We start from the raw sequence: 13,818 nt of genomic DNA, 5'->3' as shown, positions 1-13,818 counted from the left end.
GCCCCGCAGAGCAAGACAACAGCTCCATCAGCTCTGCACAGATGACTGGGGGAGGCAGCTGCACTGAGAGTTAGGGCTTTGGTCTGAGCCCAACCCCACTGCTAAGAGGCAGCCTGTGATCCTGGCTGAGTCACATCCCCTCCCCAAATATTCCTTTCCTCATTTGTTCTTTCCTTCCCCTGGGTTTCTGCTTACCAATCACTTCATCAGTAAGGCTTTCTCTGACTACCCCATCGAAAAGAATCCACCACCAACGGCCCCGACACTTTCTTTCCTCTTATTGGTCTTTATTCTTCTTCATTTCACATATTCTCACCTGTCGTTTTCCCTATTAACTTGTTTATGCTCTGCCTTCTCCTGTTACAATGAGGCCAGTATTTAGTTCCCTCTGTTCATTGGCTGTTTCCCCCAAAAGTTAGAACAGAGCCCAGCTCAGTAAATATTTGAATGAAAGCCTTAATAAAGACCGCCTCCCCATGACTTGCATGAGAATAAAAAGTGATAATAGAATAAAAGTGATAACTTATTTGTGAGTGCTTAACAAAGCAAAATGGAGTTGAACACAGGAAAAAGGCATTACAGACAGATTTTAGCGTGGAAGAGGCCTGTGTTCGACCCTGGCGACTTTCTCCCACTGTGACTTTGGCCAAGTCACAGAGTTGCCTTTCAGAGCTTTAGTTTCCCATCTGTAAAATGGGACAACTCATATTTCACAGCTACAGGATGCATGCAAAGGGCCAAGCCCAGGGCTGGGCATGGCATACAGTTAAGAACGAAGAGTTGGTAATGTGATTTCATGGTTAATTTTATGTGTTAAGTTGACTGGGCCCGGGATGCCCAGATAGCTGGTTAAACATTATTTCTGAGTGTCTGTGAGGGTGTTTCCAGAATAGATCAGCATTTGAATTGGTGGACCCAGTAAAGCAGACTGCCCTCCCCAGTGTGGGTGGGCACCATCCAATCCATTGAGGGCCTGAAGAGAACAAAAGGGGAGGGAAGGTTGAATTTGCTCTGCCTGACTCTGAGCTGGGATGTCTATCTCCTGCCCTTGGTACTCCTGTTTCTCAGGTGTTCACACCTGGACCTGAATTTAACCATTGGCCTTTGAACTTCACCACCAGCTTTCCTGGCTCTCCAGCGGGCAGATGGTGGGACTTCTCAGCCTCCATAGTCACAGGAGCCAATACCTGTAATAAATTTCTTGAGAGAGAGAGAGAAAGAGAGAGAGAGAGAGAGAGAGATCGTGTTGGTTCTGTTTCTCTGGAGAACCCTGACTGATACAACAGGTAAGGAAACAACTGCATGATGGTGATACGGAAAGAATGTCCCTGGTGACATTCACCATCTTGAGATTTCCTTCCTGACCAACACCTCCTCTTAGGAAAGTTTGAGCTGTACCCAGAGGACCTGGGAAATAGATGGGTACTTTAAAAAGCTCTCCAAAAAGCACAATGTTTTCAGACGGGCCCCAAGTCCCAACAGCTGGCAGCCACCTCCCATTGTAAAACACTGGTACGCAAGCATCTGTCTCTATGTGTACACTCTCCAAAGGCGTAAACTTATGCAGGAGCTATACACTTTGCAAGATATATGTGTTCTTGTGAGTGTGTGTGTGTGTGTGTGTTTGGGTTGGTGTGTTTCTGAAGTGGATTGCAGAGACCAGATGTGTGTACTGCATGTGTGTGTAAATAAAGAGAGTGATATGTACACACCAGCATGCACATACCTGCTCATGTATTTCTTTAAGCTTCGCCATTCCTTAAAGCTCTACAAGTTTCAGAGCTCAACGGTCAAGAGGTTAATGAACGCGCTTTCTTTCGCATATGCACTGAGCAGATAATTTTCTTTTACTCGTTATGATAAGTTGAGAAAGCGTTTGAGTGACAGGACAATTTGCCAATCAACCACAGTGTAGAAAGGGAGTCTCTTCTGCACAATTTTACACCCAAAATCAAAAGTGACCTCTGCCCATATGCCAAGCCGGGACAGCAGAGAGGACGAGTTCGATGGTGCCTGTCAAATCCACACCTATTTCCAGCTTCCAGGCTCTCCTGCTTCCAATGTGAAATGTTCCTCTGAACCTGCTAACGTGGATTTGCTAAAAGGCAGAAGCGGTCACCTGGCCTTGCTCTGTAAAATCCCTTAGGGCTTGCCCCTGCCTCTAGCCAGGTGGCAAAGGTTCTTCCTCACCTGGACCTGCTCCATCTCCATCACTCCTTCTGCCCTAGTGCCTCTTCCCAGCCCAACTTGGCCACTGACCGTCCCCAACACTCTAGCCATCACGCCAGGCTTCCTCTGTGCCTGCCACCTGGAACTCATTCATTCATTCAACAAAACATGTATGGAATGCCTGCAATGAATGAGGCATTGTGGCAAGCGCGGGGGGGACAGGGCAGGGGGTGGAGCAGCAGACAGACTCAGCCCCGACCTCAGAAAACATCCATCTTATGGGATGGTGGCCGCCAGTCCACCACCTGCTCACCTGGAAAACCCTCACCACTCAAGGTTGAGCTCAAGTGCCCACCCACTACCTACCCCCAGGTGGAACCAGCCACTGCTTCCTTTCCATCTTTACTGTGTCCAGTAAAGACCTGGCATTGTCACACCTGTGTCACTGTCTGGCACACATTCACCATCTATTGTCTTCACCCCGTTAGACTAAATCCTGGTCTTCATCTTCAGACTCCCAGTCCCCTGCATGGAGCACATGGCACCTCGCACACTCTGAAAATATTTGCAGACTGAACGAACCAGCCAACCAACGGGTGGAAGAATGGAAGGATGGAGCAGTGAGGGCGTTCCATCCGCCAGTGAGGCAGAGAAGAGGGGGGGCACTGCGAGGACCTCTCAGCACGTGCATTCCAAGCCCTCCTGATGTAGAAGTGGTAGCATCATGGCGATTATTAGCTAATTACAGCTGCCATTTGAGCTTCCATTTTGTTCTAGGTTATTTATAAATATTACTTCAAATGTTCATAACAACTTTATAGAGTCAGAATTATTCTTATCCCGGAGGGTGAGGGGTTAGGCAACTCCCCCAAGGTCACATCGCTAGTCAGAGGAGGAGCTGGGGTTGGAACTCTGGTTGGTCTCAACCCACACCAGCTGCTCTTTCCCAACTCCCACCCATCAATGTCTGTGTTTGTGTCTGAGCTTTGACAGTCATCTCAGCCGCCATCCAGGGACCCTGGGCTGGCCGCCCTCTTGGCCAGTATGACAGGGGTCTCTCTTGAAGAGCCCTATTTCTCCAGCATAAGCCATTTCAGGAGAGGGCTTTGCTAAAATCTAAATTATGGAAGTAGGTTGTCAATTACCCTGGTGGCTGTGTAAAAGAATTATTGCAACAGTCATAGTGAAAAGAAAACTTTATTTTCACCACTTTTCAGTAAAATCTAATTCAGAATAACTCCATTTAACAGTTATTTTATGCTGAAATACTGAATACCTCGGGGAGTCTTTTAGGGATTTTAAAGTCTCTTTATTTATAAATGATTCATGCTGCATTTTCAGAAAAACCTACAATTAGTGTGGGTAGCACAGAAGCTCCTTAGGGAAAGGTAAAAAAAAATGGAAAAGAAAATATACATGCATTCTCTGAACTCTTTTACCCATTGTTGTTTTGCAGTGGACTATAAAAAGAGAAGTGAAGAAAAAAGGCAAGGAGATATTTTGTCTAACCTTTTAAATACATGCCCCGTTTGACAGTATTTGTACAGTAGTTGTTCCCGTGATCTCAACCCACAAAATTCTTTTAATGCATGTTTCAGTTTGGCACACGCTCTCCATGCCTGCAGAAGCTTAAAGGAATCAGAGATGCTTTGGAAAGACTCCATCTCGGCAGCATCTGAGAGAGAGCCATGGCCTTGGGGGTCAGCCCAGTGGCCCCAGGAGAGAGCAAAGGAAAGACTCTCAAGTTTTTATCTAGATGGTGCAAAATGTCTCCACGTGCCCTGCCCTTTCAGGGCCTCCCTTGTTTTACCCGTCCAGTGAGGTATAGCATGCTTGCTTCATGAGATTTGACCACGTAGTCACTTCCTGAATGCCCTCTTTTTGGACACCCTCCCTGTGCCATGGGCAAGACTGTCTCTGGGCCCAGAAGCACACAGTCTAGTGGAGTCTAGGAGAGGAGACGGGCAGAGAGCAGTGTTGATGATGGCAGAGAAGCTTCGAGAAGCTCAGTGAGTACAGAGCAACACAGGACCCAGGTGTAGGAGTCAGGGGAGGCTTCCTGGAGGAAGTGGTGCCTAAGCCCAAACGAGAAGGACAAGTAGACATAGAGAGGAATAAGGTTGTGGGGCTGCAGTTAGCAGCATGTGCAGCGATTTGGGGACCAGAGAGAATGAAGCATGTGCCAGAGCCTGTGAGAAGCCCAGCCCTGCTAGAGGAATTCAGAAATGTGAAGGTGATAAAGGTGAGCTTTAGAGGATCTGCGAGATGATTATTTCAATAAGAAGATTTCGTTAACTCTGGGGCTATAAGGCCCTGCATAGCGTCAGTTATTATCCAACATTATTAGCGTTATGGACAGAAGGGAAGCAGTGATCAAACTTAGAGATGGAACTAGAATTTTTGGATCTCACTGACAAAGGATGTCAGTGTTTCTCTTTCCACATGTTCTTCCTCGTTCATTTATTCCATGCTCAGGACTGACAGGGGTTACCTCATTCATCCATGCATTCATTTGTATGTGAAATCAAATGGTTTCTTTTTTGTGACTAGTATTTGGGGTTTATTGGAAGTAAATATAGCAGAACTCAGAGTTGCTGAAAACCATTAAAAAAAACAAAAACGGACAGACGAAGAAATCATTTCCATCCTGAGCAACCTGCAGAATCGATGCCCAGGATCCCTCTTCCCCCACCTGCAAATATCTCCCTGTCATTTATACGTGTCTCTCCTGAGTCAGAAAATACATGGCCAATGCCGAGGAAAGACGTTTTATATGTTTCACTGAATTATTTTCAATTAAATGAGTATTTTTCAAATCTCTGCCTTGTGCCAGGTAGAGTAAAAACTGTAGCAAGAAGACAGAAATGAGGGAAGTCAGTTCCTGCCCCCAACAGCCCCCTTTTGTGCAGAGGGATGTCACATGAGGCTGGGACAGAACGTATGAGGAGCAGTCCAGGACAGGGGCAGAATAGGTCACGGTTCTGGGGGCTGATTAAACTAGAGGCATTGTCTCAGGGGACGTGGACGCTGGAGCTGAGCCAGAGTCTGACTCTCAGCACTGTGACCTTGGGCTGGTCACTTAACATCTCTGTGCCTCAGTCTCCTCATCTGTAAAGTGGGGGTAACAACCCTACCATCCCTGCTGAGTTGTTCTAATGAACTGATTAATGCATGTAAGGTGCTTTGAAGAGTGTCCGGCACATGGTAAGGTCTCAGAAAGATTTGATGAATCATATCCTCATTATCATCACTGTCACTCGTATCATCATTATTAAAACATGTTCACTAGTAAATGAAAGGGGAAGAGGGGAAGTCAAAAGTCAAGATAAGAAACCATCGCTAGCTATATATCCAAAGGAAAGAAACATGAGTTCACACAAAAATGTGTCCAGGGATTTTTCCTAGCAGCATTATTTATAATAACCAAAAGGTGGAAACAACACAAGTGTTCGCTGACAGAAACAAAACGAGGTGTAGCCATGGCGGGCATACCGTGCAGCCGTGAAAATGAATGAAGCGCTGACCCATGCTACAACACGGATGAACTTGGAAGACATTACGCTGAGTGAAAGAAACCATCACAAAAGGCTACCTGTCATACAATTCCATTCACATGAAATGCCCAGAATAGGTAAATCTATAGAGACAGAAAGTAGATGGTGGGGGTGGGGGGTGCCTAGGACCGAGAGCATGTGATTGCTAATGGCCCGGGGGTGTTTTGGAGGTGATGAAAATGTGCTTAACTTCAACCGTGGTGATAGTTGCACAACTCTGTAAATTTCCTAAAACCAGGGAATTGTACACTTGAAATGGGTGAATTTTTTGGTATGCGAATTATTTCTCAGTAAAGGGAGAGGGAGAGGAGAGGGGAGGAAGAGGAGGGCAGGGGCAGAGGAGGAGGGGGTGATGTAGAGCCCGTGTTGGAGACAGGAGAAACAAGATCTTACATAAAATGAAGACGCGCAGAAGTGGCACATCTGGGAGACGGACGGAGATCAGTGATCAAGTCCTAAGTATCTAAAACCATGAGTCTGGTCCTTTTCTCTTTCCTAAGACATCACTCAGTCCTTTAAAGAACTGAAGCAGGAGGGCAGCAGACAGGCATGAAAGCTTCGACTACCCATTCATTCACTACCTAACATGGGCTTCCTAACGTGCACAGCTTCCCTAAGTGCTGGGGATGCAGTGGGAACCAATTCAGAGATGTCCAGGCCTCAAGGAGTTCACAACCAGTGGAGTTAACAAACACACCCATGCAAAAACACATAACGTCATTTCAGAAAGCGGTATGTGCCACAGAGTCAATAAAGCAAAGAAGTGTGGTGGGGAACAGCCAGAGGGACGACTAGAGGGGCTGCCTGGGATTAGGGGGAGGTCAGTCAGAAAAGACCTCTCTGAGGAGGTGACATCTGAGCTGAGACTTGACGTTAATGAGCCCATCATGCAAAGACCCACAGTAAGAGTGTTCTAGGCAGGGGAACAGAAGTGCAAAAGCCCTAACAAGCTCATAAAGCAGAACCCCAATAAATTCTTGATTGGGAGTACAGAGAACTATGCAAATGAGAGGAGGGAGAAATCCACGTGAGCCAGAATCATCAGAGACAGCTTCAGGGAAGAGGCAGACGTCGAGCTAAGCTTTAAAGAGTAAGTGACATTAGTCTTCGGTCCCCTTCGTCCATGTGAAAAGTAGCAGTTTCTTTCTTCATAAGCAGTTCACTGCAATGCAGAGGCAGTGGGTGTATCAGTCAGCTACAGCTGCATAACAAGCCACCATCATTTATTACTGTTCACACATCTGCAGGCAGCTGATCTGGGTTGGTCCTGATGGGGTAGCTCTGTTCCATGTGTCTGTTATCCTCCTCCTGAGACCAGAGGCTACCTTGGTTGTATTCCTCTCATGAGAATGGTGGGACCACAGTGGGCCAGGAGAAACACGTAAGGCCAATTAAGGCTTGGGCTCAGAAGTGGCACACTCACCTCATTCTGTTGGACATAACCAGCCAAATGGCTGAGCCAAAAATAAATGGGGGGGGGAGGGTTAATTCTCAGCCTTTGTCAAGGGCAATTCAAAGGGCATGGATACAGAGAGGTGAAAAGAACTGGGACTGGTAATATCTCCCCCAAAAGAAGCAGATCTGCTGGTTCCTTGGTCAGTGTTTGTCGGCAGGGAGAGCTGGAGGCATCTCACCAAGACTCCAGGGGAAACAGGTATTTGAAATGCTACCTTTACTGTGTGATAAATTTGCAATGCTCTTTTATACCTGTTGTACCTTTGGAGCCCTAAGCCACTCAGTAAGATTTACATGAAAGAGTTATTATGTCTTCTGTGAAGGGAGCAAACGGAGGCTCCGAGAAGCAAATTCTGGGGCAGGATCCCCCAGTTTGCAAGTGGCAGAAGAAGGACTCAAATCCTGGGTCCTGACTCCAAACAAGAGGCTTTTTTTGCTTCATTCTGTTGCTTTGTCCCTGCTGATGTTTACAATTCTGATTATATTGTTTCTCTGGAGGAACTGAAACTACAGACATGAAATCTATAGATGTGAAATTGGGCGGTGAAAGTGGTGATGTGCCCAGCCCGGGGGTGGTCTGCAGATGTGCTCTGATCTCTCCACAGCGACCTGGCCAATGGTGTAAGAGGGCAGGAATAATCCGTGGCCCTTGCCCCATACACAAAACTAACTCAAAGTGGATCATATATAGAAATGGAAAACTTTTAGAAGAAACCATAGGAGAAAATCCTGGCAATCTTGGGTTAGGCAAAGCTTTGCTAGATACAACACCAAAAGGAAGATCCATGAAAGAAAAAATTGGTAAAGTGGACTTCATCAACATTAAGAACTTCTGTTCTTCAAAAGACACTGTTAGGAAAATGAAAAGACAAACCACCGACCAAGAGAAGCATAGGGAAAGCACATACACGATAAAAGACTTGGGCTCCAAATATATGAAAATCTCTCAAAATTCTGGTAAGAAAACCAACAACCCAACTTTTAAAAAATGGGCAAAACATTTGAACAGACATTTCAACCAAAGAAAATATAAAGATGACACATAAATGGAAGAAAAGTTGGTCAATATCCCTAGTCACTAGGAAAATGCAAATCAAAATCATGATGAGACGCAACTAGACATCTGTGTGAATGGTTCAAATTAAAGGGGTGAAAACGATCACACCAAGTGCCAGCATGTTGCTGGTGGGAAGACAAAATGGTGCAGTCATTTCGGAAAACACTGTGGAAGCTTCATATAAAGTTAAACACACACTTACCACATAACTCTATGATCCAACTTCTAAGTATCCATGCGAATGAAATGAAAACCTATGTCCACATAAAAACCTGTAGGAGAAGGTTTATAGCCGCTTTACTCATAAGCACCAAAACCTGGAAACAATTCAAGGGTCTCTCAACAGGGGAATGAATAAACAAACTGCAGTACATTCATTTATGGGAATGCTAGTCACCAACAAAAAAGGAACAAAAGAACTACTCAGACACACAACACAGATGAATCTCAACGTCATTAAGCCAAGTAAAAGAAGCCAGACTCAAAAGGGAAAATTCTGTATGATTCCATTTATCTGACATTCTTGCAAAACTATAGGGACAGTAACAGATCAGAGGCTCCCAGGGGCTGGCAAGGAAAGGGGAGTAGGTGACAAAGGGATGCAGGAAAACCTTTCATGTTGTAGAAATTGAGCTCTAGAATTTTGAGGTGGTGTGACACAACTGACTACATTTGTCAAAACTCAGAACTATACACCAAAAAGGATGAATTCTATTCTGTAATTATACTGGAATGTTGAAGGGGAAGGAGAATGAAGGCATTATTATTTTTTTTTAATCCATAGGAAGATGCAAAATCATTCCTTCAGTGAAAGAGCCCTCTTTTCAAAAGGGAATTGAGCAATTCTTTGAAAATATGGCCTTTCATGTTTCATATTAGGATTAATACTGTGGAAAAACAATAATTTGTATCGAGACCAAAAAAACCATCAACGTGATGCTGAATTTTAATTTTTCATAAGGGAGAGCTGTCCAAATACTCAATTGGCACCCACTCTGTGCCCGCACAGTGCTTTATGAGTTGCGTCTTGTTTAATTGCAGGAGTGGCAAGGAGGCCCTCACTTGGACTAATTTCTTCTTGTTTTCTAAGTTTGGTCCCCCAAACTTCCCTGACAGAGAGCAGCACAGAGCAATGCTCCTTCCCCTTCCCCCAAAAAACATTCATAGTTCAGTCAATCAAGTGGTCTACACAACAGCTAACTCCAGGTTGACTGATATTATTTCCCCCTAAATTGACAGAAACAAATGGTTATTTATTTATTTAGTCACTAATAATTTATACCCTGCCTCCTTCCAAAAGGGATCTGAGTGCCTCGCTGGATGTCTTGGCATTACCTCCAAAAAAAGTGTAAGTATCTCAAGGAAGAAAATACCCGCTGAAGAAGTGGTCTTTGGTTTTGTTCCAGAATGCACAGTGTTGCACCGAGATGTATAATGAGCCCATTACTGCAGAAAATGAATAATGGAGAGCCCCACCCAGCCGCGGTGTGAGAGCGGGCTCTCAGACAGAATCCACCTCCGCAAGGCTGTCTGTGCAGGGGAAGGAAGGAGACCTACTGGCTAATTGGGGCCCAAAGACTTGACACATTGAGGAAACCGATGCTATCTTCCTCGAGCAAGGCAGTTAAGCTAAAAAGTAGTTCCAGCCATTAAATGTCACTTGACATACAGAATTTCAACAGCTTGACAGGGTAGGCATTGGCACTATCTGGAAAAACAGAGGCTCAGAGAAGGTGCATAGCTTGCCTGGGGTCACAGGGCTGGTGAGCCATGAAGCAAGCTTGAATCCAGCTCTTTCTGAGTCAGAAGCCCCTGCTTACCCCCTTTTCCAATTTGCCTCTAGGCTTTTGAGCCCAACCCACATGTCTGGCAGCAGCTGTCTGTAAGGATCCAGTTTATTAAATAACTTTGACATCCTTCGCTCTCTTTCGGACATCGCAGCAAAGAATTTTCACTGGCGCTGCTATCAGTTAGGATGATCTTAGACACACGCAACGGCAAGGCCAAGTTCACACCAGCTTCCACAATGAATGATGGCTCATCCCTCAGCAGCAGAGGTCCAGGCACCTCTTCTAGGGGATCTGCTTTGCTGCTGTACGATTCCCTCTGTTTGGCTCTTTTCTGTGTGTGTGCTTCCTCCTTGAGCAAGTACGAACAAGATTGCAGCAGTTCTAGAAATTTCTCCACAGGAAGAAAAGGGCCCATCTCCTTAAGTGTGAGAGAACCTTCCTTGAAAGACCCAGCTGTCAGTACCTCTAGACACACCGGCCAGAACTCAGTTATAAATCTATTCTTAGGCCACCCACTAGCACGGAGGGAGGGGAGGCCATGGGTGCTGCAGCATAAAACTGGGAGATATTTTCTAATCCATTTTCTCCTCCGGGACACCCAGGAACACTACACTTCTCAGCCTCTTTCATAGTTCAGATTGGGCCGTTTGACTTGGCTCCTACCAATATAATGTGAGAAAAGTGATGCCAGTTCCAGGCCGGTCCATCAAATGCCCTGTGAGGTCCTCCAGGCTCTCTTTCCTCAGTGCAGGTCCTAGCGGATGACATCACCACAGGACGTAAAGTCTGGGTTCTGAACCACTTGGTAAAAGGGCAGCCACCTGTCTAGACATCACTGATGTGGTGTGGCACTAAGCCAGTGAGGTTTTTAGGGTTATTTGTCACTGCAGCTACCACTGATCACCCTGACTAATCACCGAGTGGTTCCAACTAACTATCTGGGGAGGAGAGAAGTTGGGGTCAACCATAATAACCAATATGTCCCTCAAGTTATGTACCTCACACACGGTAGGGAGGGGTGACGTCCAGGGTCTCCCCCAAGCCAGGGGGACAGAGAGAAGATATTAGTGAGTGGACGTGAAAGTCAAAGTTTGACAATTATAGGACAGCTTTGGAGATTCCCATTCGTCTCCATGTGACCTTGGGCAAGTCACTCCTAACTCTGAGCCTCAATTCCACCAGGAGAAAATGATACCAACGGTCTCTCCGGATTCCCAGGGGTCCGAGTGGTGTAAGGGTCTTTATCTGCACTTCTCTTGGATGTGCTGCTGTTCAGACAACACAAGAGTGACTTGGGAAGAGCAGCATTTTCAGAACCAGGGCCCCAGCACCCACTTCTGAGAATCTGTACCAAGAAGCCCCAGGCCACCCGCTGGTAACATCTGCAGGTATTGACCCATAGGCTGGGTACTCCTCTTAGTGAAGCAATTATTCTAGTGTATTTTGTATAACTCCAAAACGTGATTTTTATGACTCTACTCAGGGAGCCAGTTAATCTAAGTATTATTTGTTAAGACGGCCTAGATGTGAAAACCCTGCAAGTCAAACCAGTTCCTCAGACCTACGTGGATCCCTGCATTGCTAAGTCACATCCATTATACTGTTTTATAGTCACTTTTGTACTTTTTATTATTGATGCTATCAATACAATATTTATGCGCACAAAATAGCCTTCCACTTAAGAAGGAAACGTCTTTATTTGTAAGTGTTCCTAACGATCCTCTGCTATACACACCCTGCCTGCTGCCTTTATGACTAGGGCACAAACTATGTGAATAAAAATAACAACTGCCAGTTATTGAAGACCTACTGAGTGCCCGGCTATGCCTTATATCCACTATCTATTGAATCTCATCAGTAGTCCTGTCCCTTTCCTGCCCATTGTACAGATGAGGCTACTGAGGCTCAGGAGGGAGAAGTAACTTGCCAAATATCCCACAAGCAGTCAGTGCAGAAGGAGTCTCCTGTCCGAAAACTACTCTGACGTAATTGCCCCGTGCCTTCCATAGTGAGAAGAAAGACTGAAGGAGGCACTGAGACTGAGGCAGAGAAGCATCTCACCAGCACTGGCTGCAACTGTCTTTAGTTCCCTTCATTCACTCTTCACCCAGAAATTGCCGACATATCCACTCCACGCACGTGGGACTCTGGACCGCAAGGTAATGCTGAGCAAACTCGCACACTCTCTGTCTGTTTCAGTGAATTTCCCACCTGTGATCTCAAGCCATGTTGGATGACACTACCTTAAGTCACTGAAAAGGTGTTTTCCTCCTAATTGGGAAACAATGAAAGCAGCCTGGGCCATGTTACTCTGCAATTTCCCAAGAATTAGCCACGCTTAAGCAGGAAATTTCTTGGTATCTTTCAGTTTCACCATCTCTTACCCCTTCACGGCTAAGCCCCTGCCCACAGCTGCCCTTCAGGCAGCTCAAAAAGTGCCGGCAATGCTAGAGGTAGGCAGGAAAAAATACAAGCCAAACAGAGGAACTCCCATAGTTTTTCCATAGTATTTTCCATAGTATTTCCACCTCCAAATACCATCACATGGAGGGTAAGGGCTTTAACCTATGAATTTGTGTGGTAAGGGGCACATCAACCCATGCCACCCACTTAGATTGTAATTTCAGATAATTTTTTAGTATAAATATATCTCTAATAAGTACATCGGAAATTCAAACTTCACCTGGAATCCTGTATTTTTAGTTGCTAAATGAGGCAACCATACCAGCAGTGTCAGAGAGAACATGTCCACTGCCCTAATGTTCCTTCCTTTTCTTGTCCCGTCCCTAGAGCACCTCTGGGCCTCAAAGGAAGAAAAAGCTTATTTGATGAGTCACACCCCAGGACATCCCTGGTCCAAACTGGATCGGTGGGTAGGGTCACTCTGTCTTAATGGTCAATGTTCATGCACAGGTTCCCTCCGTCACTGCCAGGCACTGGTGGTAAACAGACGGGAGCTGGGCTTGCCTCTTCCAGCCCTGCTCCTACCCTCCTTACCTGCACCTGGGTGGGTGAGACCAGCAGGCCTGCCTCTGCCAGCACAGCAAGGGAAATGGGGAACAGAGGGGGTGTGCCTCACCACAGTGTCTAGCAGCGTTGTCAGACAGCTCACAGCAGAGGTGGAGCCGTGCCTGTCATCTGGATTCAGCCCCCGTGCACGCCGCTTCCTCCACCAAAACCCCCTCGCAGAGGAGGAAAGAGGAAGGAAGCAAGCTGCGTGCATGGCTGAGTCCTGGCTTCCAGCGTCATGCGGAGGGGCGGTCCCCACCCAGCACCCTCAACACACCGGTTCAGAGGTGTCAGCGTAAGCTCACGTACCCTGACACGGAGCTACATTCACAGTTCTCTGATTCCCTCCGCAGATTTGGACAGTGTGGTCAAGGTTAATAATCAGTATGTACAGGGGACAAGAGTCAGAGTGGGGCTGAGGCTCGTGATGCAGCAACATACAGAACGCTTTCCACTCTCCTGCTGAATGCCACCCAGGCCAACACTGCCACCTCTCTCACAGGACCTGGTTATTCCTACAAGTGAGTCCACGGAAACAGGGGCATTCCGTTATTCAAAGAGCACGTGACCTAGTCCTTATTTTCATGGAGGGACCACCGAGCAAGCAGGGCGACGTGGACTTTGACCTTGACCTCAGCCAGCCTCTGGGCTTGCCGGCCTGGATCCCACCTCACCTGTGCTCCTTAACACCTTCCACCCCAAGCCCCTGATGAGTAACAGTCTCTGTCCTGACGTTTTCCTCTTTCAAAAATATGGTACAGCCACTATGGAAAAAAAGGATGGA

The sequence above is a fragment of the Rhinolophus sinicus genome, chromosome 3, assembly GCF_057876585.1.
Source record: "Rhinolophus sinicus isolate RSI-liver-muscle chromosome 3, RSI-T2T, whole genome shotgun sequence".
Lineage (NCBI taxonomy): Eukaryota > Metazoa > Chordata > Mammalia > Chiroptera > Rhinolophidae > Rhinolophus > Rhinolophus sinicus.
Note: the sequence above shows the minus strand (reverse complement) of the source record.